Source organism: Lolium rigidum, chromosome 1 (assembly GCF_022539505.1).
Source record: "Lolium rigidum isolate FL_2022 chromosome 1, APGP_CSIRO_Lrig_0.1, whole genome shotgun sequence".
NCBI lineage: Eukaryota > Viridiplantae > Streptophyta > Magnoliopsida > Poales > Poaceae > Lolium > Lolium rigidum.
In genome coordinates, this window is record NC_061508.1 from 119,967,387 (window position 1) to 119,976,834 (window position 9,448).

Sequence of the window (9,448 nt, forward strand, 5' to 3'; positions counted from 1 at the left end):
ATGGGTTCCTTATATTTCTTTGGTGAAGAATAAGTGGAATGTAGATGTGGTAGGATTCTACTTATGATCACCAAGTGATTCACAAGTTAAGGTTGGGATCTAAGCCTAGGGTTGCTTATTATTGATCTCCTTATAATTTCATGTGGCTAATGATATCTCGCTTATCCTATTAGGGTTTAACTTATCCTCACATACTTCAAGAGCATGATCATGGTTAGACATGATCAACTTGTTCTTAATATCTCTACCTCAAATTCTTAGGGTTTATGATCATCACTTAATTTATAATGATCAATGTTTGGCTTCCTAAGGTATTTCTAATGCAATGGTTTTCTCTTCCATGATCAAGTGTTGTCTTGATCAACTAAGCATAATATCTCTCTTATAGTTTCTTAGATGGTCATGGCTATGGTTGTCTCAATAGATTATATCCCAGGAGAATGCCCGAGATATTCGTTAGGGTTCTACTTAAGCAATGTTGATATTATCTTCTGGATATATGGATAGTTCTCTCTCATTTGGAAAGGACTTTAATACTAACCTGAGGTTAGGCTCCATAGAGATTGATGTGATCATCAAAATCTATGTTTAACATAATTGGTTTCTCTCTCTAGGAATTGTTTTGATTAACATCCTAGGGTTGCTCTTAAAGATGATGATTTGAATACTTGGATGTATATCCAGGGTTTAACTCAAGGTTTGTTAATGCTTCTCTAATAATTATAATAGAACTCTCACCTCTCTAGGTTTGATTCTTATCTATTTGGAATGGAGAAGAATATATATTTCTAGAGTTGATCTCCTTGTCATGCTTCCAAGAATGAAGTAAAATGAATACCATGAGGTTCATGGTTAGATCATGGATTAGTTTAAGACATGGAAAATATAAGTGAAGAATAGTTTCTCCAATTATTGTTACTTGATTTCCAATTAAATGGATGTTCATAGGTTATGGCAAGGAACATCATGTTGTGATCTTTAATAAGATCAAATAGTTGATTCTAGATTAATAAATTCTTGTGTTATTTTAATTCCATTTGATCTAACCCCTTAGATCAAATCATCTTTTCCTAAAACAAGGTTTTAACAAAGTCACACTGAGGTTCGTAGCGCTTGACTTGATGAGCTACTTCAAAATTTCACCAAGGTCAAGTGAAACTTCAGTTACTGTGACTGTTTTACTTTAAAGCGCGAAAATTCCCCAGATTTTCTATGCATGAATGCAATGCACACATCTGATTCCTCTATTTTTGTAACCCCATTACCTGGGATATTACAGGGGGCGCCCCCCCCTAGGGCCGCGCCGGCCTATCATCTGGGGGCCCAGTGGCCCTCCTCTGGCGACTCTCGGGTGTTCTGGAAGCTTCATGGAAAAATAGGATGCTGGGCGTTGATTTCGTCCGATTCCGAGAATATTTCCTTACTAGGATTTCGGAACCAAAAACAGCAGAAAACGACAACGGCCCTTCGGCATCTCGTCAATAGGTTAGTTCCGGAAAACGCATAAATATGACATAAAGTATGCATAAAACATGTAGATATCATCAATAATGTGGCATGGAACATAAGAAATTATCGATACGTCGGAGACGTATCATAATGCAATGATAATCCATGGAAATCCGAGCTAATTAGGACAAGGTGCGAACACTATTGGTATTCAACGCATGAGGCTTGCAACTTATAGGATGTTTTATGCATAACACATATGAATTATTACTACCATTGACAAAATTGTTTCCATGTTTTCAAAATAAAAAGCTCTAGCACATGAGTAATCCCTGCTTCCCTCTCCGAAGGGCCTTTCTTTTACTTTATGTTGAGTCAGTTTACCTACTTCTTTCTGTCTTAGAAGCAAACACTTGTGTCAACTGTGTGCATTGATTCTTACATACTTGCTTATTTGCATTCATTATATTACTTTGTGTTGACAATTATCCATGAGATATACATGTTGAAGTTGAAAGCAACTGCTGAAACTTATATCTTCCTTTGTGTTGCTTCAAAACCTTCTATTAAGAATCTATTGCTTTATGAGTTAACTCTTATGCAAGACTTATTGATGCTTGTCTTGAAAATACTATTCATGAAGAGTCTTCGCTATATGATTCAGTTGTTTAGTCATTATCTTTACCATTGCTTTGAATCACTTCATTCATCTCATATGCTTTACAATAGTATTGATCAAGATTATGATAGTAGCATGTCACTTCAGAAATTATCCTTGCTATCGTTTACCTACTCGAGGGCGAGTAGGAACTAAGCTTGGGGATGCTTGATACGTCTCAAACGTATCTATAATTTCTTATGTTCCATGCTAGTTTTATGACAATACTCACATGTTTTTATATACACTTTATATCATTTTGATGCATTTTCCGGCACTAACCTATTAACAAGATGCCGAAGCTCAGTTCTGTTTTCTGCTGTTTTTGGTTTCAGAAATCCTACACAGGAAATATTCTCGGAATTTGACGAAACAAAACCCCACGGTCTTATTTTCCACGGAGCCTTCCAGAAGTCCGAAGAGGAGACAAAGAGGGGCGACGAGGCGGCCACACCCTAGGGGGCGCGGCCCCACCCCTGGCCGCGCCGCCCTATGGGGTGGGCCCCTCGAGCGTCCCCCGACTCTGTCCCTCAGTCGCGAAAACCCTAGTACCGAGAGCCACGATACGAGAAAAGTTACTGTGACGCCGTCGCCGCCAATCCCATCTCGGGGGATTCAGGAGATCGCCTCCGGCACCCTGCCGGGGAGGGAAATCATCACCGGAGGGCTCTACATCACCATGCCCGCCTCCGGACTGATGCGTGAGTAGTTCATCCTTGGACTATGGGTCCATAGCAGTAGCTAGATGGTTGGATTCTCCTCTTGTGCTATCATGTTTAGATCTTGTGAGTTGCCTATCATGATCAAGATCATCTATTTGTAATGCTACATGTTGTGTTTCTTGGGATCCGATGAATATGGAATACTATGTCAAGTTGATTATTGATCTATCATATATGTGTTGTTTATGATCTTGCATGCTCTCCGTTGCTAGTAGAGGCTCTGGCCAAGTTGATACTTGTGACTCCAAGAGGGAGTATTTATGCTCGATAGTGGGTTCATGCCTCCATTGAATCTGGGACAGTGAAAGAAAGTTCCAAGGTTATGGATGTGTTGTTGCCACTAGGGATAAAACATCAATGCTTTGTCTAAGAATATTTGTATTGTTTACATTATGCACAGTACTTAATGCAATTATCTGTTGTTTGCAACTTAATACTGGAAGGGGTGCGGATGCTAACCCGAAGGTGGACTTTTTAGGCATAGATGCATGCTGGATAGCGATCTATGTTCTTTGTCGTAATGCCCTAAGTAAATCTCATATTAGTCATCATGATATGTATGTGCATTGCAATGCTCTCTCTATTTGTCAATTGCCCAACTGTAATTTGTTCACCCAACATGCTATTTATCTTATTGGAGAGACACCACTAGTGAACTGTGGACCCCGGTCCATTCTTTTACATCTGAAATACAATCTACTGCAATCATTGTTCTCTGTTATTCTTTGCAAACAAACATCATTTTCCACACCATACGTTTAATCCTTTGTTTACAGCAAGCCGGTGAGATTGACAACCTCACTGTTAAGTTGGGGCAAAGTATTTTGATTGTGTTGTGCAGGTTCCACGTTGGCGCCGAAATCCCTGGTGTTGCGCCGCACTACACTCCTTCACCAACAACCTTCACGTGGCCTTCATCTCCTACTGGTTCGATAACCTTGGTTTCTTACTGAGGGAAAACTTGCTGCTGTACACATCACACCTTCCTCTTGGGGTTCCCAACGGACGTGTGCTTCACGCGTTATCACCAATCTAGGGTCTTGGACGTCTAGATCTGGGTCTGGCCGATACCTCTGCCAGCTAGCACGTGTTTCCTGCGGATGAGTGGAGTTGGGGCTAGCTCATAGTGTGACTTAGGTTGGAGGCGCGGCGGTGATCTCCGCCTTGTTCGCTCTACGTCCTCGCGACGGCGTCCCGAATTTCTATCTAGGTTTGGACCTCGGCGAAAGCAGCACATGGTTCTGACATGTGCCTGCGACGACGTCACCTACGGGTGTCGTTACCTTGTTGAAGGCGTCCCGATGATGGCCCTCCTGTTCGAAATGATGGACTCCATCCCTCTGCCTCAATCTGCGCCTCTTGGAGGCCTCGCTTCGTGTAAGCTTCTCTAGTAGTGTCTTGTGGAGCACTGTGTGACCTCCCGCTGGTGTCGCAGCCCTCCCGCGACGTCGGCCTGGCTGCATTTACATGGTTTGCTGCGGTAGCTGATTTCCTTCCTAGCGCCTTGGGGGGCTTTACTAGGTCGGCGTCTGGTCGTAGCTCTTGCCGGTGTGCCTATCCCAATGCCAGGGGATGATGTTGTGTGTTTTGGTCTGGACCTAGCCCGAGCTCCATGGGTGGTGGTTCTCGGGTCTGGGTGAAAACTCTGCAGGTCCTTCTCTGCCGATGATGATAACGCACTCTTGCGCCATTCACCTTCTTGGAGGCGTCGCCGCAAGACCCTCCCTCCTTTGGTTCCTCAAGCTCTGCTAGGTGGCCGGCCCGTCGTTGAGTTTCCCCTTGAGTTTCAGTCTTGGTGCGGTGGAGGTTTGTTGGCGCGGACTCGGTGGTGATCGCTCCGGTGCAACAGAAGACAAGGCTCCCTCTTCATGGATCAATTGGCGCTTCGGCTTGCTTTTCTGTGTTGTCTTTTGTTGTGGTTTGGGTTGTGCGTTTGGCGCGTGTGTGTTATAACTCTTGCTGTAACTCCTAGCCGGTTGATGGCTTTGTTAATTCAAAGCCGGGCTCACTTCAAGCCTTCCGTCTAAAAAAGAAGCAGTGTTATAGACCGCCTGTAAAGCTAGGTTTATCTGGACTGATTTTCAAGAACCTGAGAGAGGGTATTCAGGAGGAGAGCACTCCCTTCGTCCACCTATCTAAGTGCGCACTATTGCGCGCACGTGCAATTAACATGGATTACACGGTGAAGGCTATATACACCGAATTATATTACTGGCTAGCTAGGTAGCATAGTCAACCTGGAAGTTGCCAAATTCCACTTGAAATATTTGAGGACTGCTGGGCGCGGCGTCCGGTGACCAACTTGCTGAAGCTTAGAAGTTCCAGGAGGTATTCCGTGAAAACCAAAAGGACTTGTCAAAGGAACTCATGGAGTTGATCAAAACATCACCATCGGCTAGCGCATCTTTTGGGGCGTTCACATGCACACGACTCCCAACTGATGAAAAAACACTAAGTTAGTGCTACCCTGTACTTCCTCGATTATTTGCAGCTAGAATTAGTATTCTTTGGGACAAAGAAGCATCTTTTTTTTTGGATCAACTGCTACCATGATCTATTCCTCGATTGGAGGATCTACTGGCGCACCTGAGGCTTAATTAGCTTATAGCCATATTAGTTAGCTACCAGGTGCCTCTTTGATATGCTGACTTGTCTAACTTTGTTCTGTTGCAAAAAAGATGGTTTGGCTAGCTCAACTCCATAGTTTTCACCAGTGTTTTTCTGCAAAGGAACAAAATTATCATTCTCGCGCGCGGCCCCTGCATACAGATGATGGTCCATGATTAACTAATTTCTCTAGATTTTGGTTCGATTATTTAGCCCCCACCGCTCCCAATTTTATTTTCCTAAGAACAAATTATTTAGTTGGGTAGGTAAAGGGAGACCATTGAGCAACAACTACATGATCCATAAAATACAACCGGACTAACTACAAGCTAGCCTGGGTTGAACAATCCATCGCCATCATCACCACTATGCTCACTCAGACTTTGGTTTGATTATTGTCATGCTGGCGCGTCTACACGCAGGGCTAATATAGTAATATCCCCAACACATCATAGTATATATCAAATAGACGTGCACCGGTACTATGTCGGTTTGATCAAAATTTTAATTTCATTTGCAATTGTTAAATGCCATGACGTGTGAAGAATGGTAGTAATACAACTTTTACTTTCACGGGGATAGCGATTGTACGCGCACCAGCTAAAATAAGTGTGACAACTTTATATAATATGAATATATCTACAACTAAAATGCATCTAGATACATCTGTATTTAGATAAAGACGCGATACTTATTTTAAAATGAAGTTAGTAGCTAGTTACAAATCAAAGAAAAACTCAGAGTTGTCTTTTTAGTTACAAAGGAGGAAATCACTTATGGAGCAGTATTTTTTAAAACCATGCAGGAGGACTGCATGTAATCATATTAGAAGGAGGAAAAGGCCAGAAATTAGAAAGGTCAGAGTACCAAAAGTTCATACAGCCACACTTATGGGAGTAGTATGTTGCAGCTGCAAATTATGTGGTTAGCTAGTCTCACGAGTATAGAATACGACAATGAAAGTTATATATACTACTTTAGCAGCTGGCAACTACCTGCTAATAATGGTACGAGAATGTATAAACAAGTGCTTACTATATTAGCCTATGTTCCGGTTCACTGTATGTATACATACATACTCGGAGTACGCACTTGCTACTATTATTGTGTAAGCTTGCTTTGTTCATCTATGGGGAGACATTTGCGCTTCTTTATCTCTATCTGCGTCTTATCATCGCATGGATCCATAAAAAAATGCAAAAGCAGTAAGCTGCTAGATCAGAGTGCGTGCTTATACTAATACTGGCATAACTGCTCTGGATTTCTAATCACGGGTAGCATCATCGACGATCTGTAGAAGTAGCACCTTTTCATCTACTCCATGCACAGATATGCACATGGAGTGTAGAATAGATGCATGCACGCACCCTCCATCTGCACTTCATGTGCTAGCTCCTATGCCCGGACACCAGAGCATAGCATATTAGCATGGTCTCTACTACCCTACGCCTATACACTCGAGGTAGACAAGTATATCTTCAGTTTACATAGGACTAGTACACACATCTGTATTGATCTTGCCCCGGTGCCGCAAACAACGGTTATTGTCCATCTACCTAGAAAATCGAGAGCCCAATGAAAACACATCTCCATTTCAAATAATTTTGCATATTAGATATCAACAAAGTTAAACTTTGCAACAAAAAAATGAAATTGAGGATAACGGCAAGAGAGCTCCTTTAAGCATTAAAGATGGGAAAACCCCATAACGGCAGAAGAAACTTCAAGGATGAATTAGCTATGCTGGTTCATAAAACTAAGCGCAAATCATATTTTAGTACTAATGATTAGGTGAATAATTTTGCTTAGTCTTAGATTTAGTTTAGAGGCATATGGCCTTTTTTTGTTTTATTTCTGCCTTTTGGTGCTACTCTCTAGCATCAAGCTTGTAGAGAACTATTTATTTTAAAATTTATAAAAATATGCAGTGGGGAAACCCACTGTTCATCTTCAAAAAAATAAAACTGACCATACCCAGAAAAAAGAGGAACAAAAAGAGCACTACCTGAAAGGTAAACTTTGCTAAATTTAATCAACTAGTCTGTAGAAAAAAATACTCCCTCCGACCCAAAAAACTGGGCGGACCGGTTATTTTGCGAAAAGCCCCCCGCACTATTTCACCTGGAAATTCTCCAACCTCTCCCCAACCTCCGTTTCGCCCGACGCTTTCTTTGTCGTCGCCGGCCGATCCCAGCGCTGTCCGCACGCCGCGCGACCACCGGCGCGAATCCACCCCGCCCTCCTCTATTATACCCCCTCGATTGGAAGCTCTGGTCGGCCTCCCCACCACAAACCCTAGCCCAGGCTCCCCCAAGCTCCGAATTTTGGATGCAAAATCCATTCTTCTTGCCGGCCTCATCCTCCTCCTCCGCTCCGCAGCCTCCAAGCACGGCCGCGCCGCCGACCACACGGGCTTCCTCGACGCCGTCGCCACCGAGATGGAGGCGCCATTCTGCACCCAGCTCTTCCCGCACATCCAGGCCAAGTCCAAGCTCCTCCATGCGCACCATGCCTATGATGCCACCGCCACGAGGGAGGCCGGCCTGGTCAGCCAGCTGGAGGAGCTCAGCTGCGGGAAGAGGCGCGCGTTGCTGGACAAGTTCTTGCCGTTGCTGGACATCCTGGAGACCCGTGTGCGTGCAGTTCGCCGCCTCCGTGAGCTGCTCACCACGAAATTCCCACCGGGGACATTCCCTATCAAGGTAACTTTCAGTCTGCTCCTCTGCTCTAGCGGCAACACAAGTTCGTGTACTCTTCTCACACTATGTATAATGTATGCATGATCTGACACACAGATTATGTACATATGCATACTTCTGCATCGTGATGAGCATGCAGTTGTCGCAACACAAATTAACAAGGCTCAGTCACAACAACATTTAGTCATGTGCCATAATAGAGTAACAGACTTATATGGTCTCAATGGATTAACTAACTAGAAAGCAGTTGTTCCTCTTAAGCCAACAAATCAATGGTCATCAGTTTCATTGGCTGTGCAAATTTGACTACTCGCAGTTGAGCTCAGCTGCTGTAGTTGGAGACATCTCTGGAGGCGATGAAGGGAAAGCTTGCGGATGCCGCACGATTGGCCTCGGAGTATGATGGCATATTCTTGCAAAGCTTGACCAGATTGAAGGCTCCAAGTCTCCTGTCAACAGCAAGTCCTCCTCTGGAGACTAAGAGAAAGCTTAAAGGTACGGTACCACCCTGTGATTTTATAAACTCCCTAGAGCTACTTGAGTTTTGTTACTCACGGTATTGCTTCTCCTTGTATTGCTTGCTTGCTTGATAAACTATGAACAATATGAGTAACTCTACTTGTTGGGTTTGCATCTGGTACTTGCTTGATAAACTATGGACAATATGAGTAACTCTACTTGTTGGGTTTGCATCTGGTACTATCTTGTTGGAGTAACTCTTATCGATTCTCCTTGTATTGCTTGCTTGCTTGATAAATTATGGATACATGATAACTCTGATAAACTATGGATACACGATAAGCTATGGATACCTATTTTCTATTGCTTGCTTGCTTGATACTACTCGGTGTGATGGTCCAGTACTAGTTGATACCTTGCAAGTATCATAGGTTGAAAGCTAGAAGAAGACCTTCAAATAGGGCAACAATGTTGAACTGTATTTGCCTCAAAGGAGAAAATAGAGTAGCTGTGGTGGCGATTGGTTATAACTTTTGTTCTAGTCATCTTATTTACAACTGTTTTCTCTAGTATTGCATGCCAACTAGTTTAGGATGACTATGTGTTTGTTTTCTGCCTTCCTTGGCCTCTTGTTTGCTCTCAGTTCAGGCTTCTCTTCTTGTATTGCAACTTCAAATTCGCTTACTTGTCTTTCCCGGATGAGATCAATTTTTCTGTAAATAGTAAACATAAATTCTGTCAGCAGTTTAGACCTATCTTAAAACAGAAATTACAAGCAATAAGACATGGACATACAATCTTGACTCGCCGCTTTGGACGGATAATGCTTGATGGGTCCTCCAACCATGTGCTAT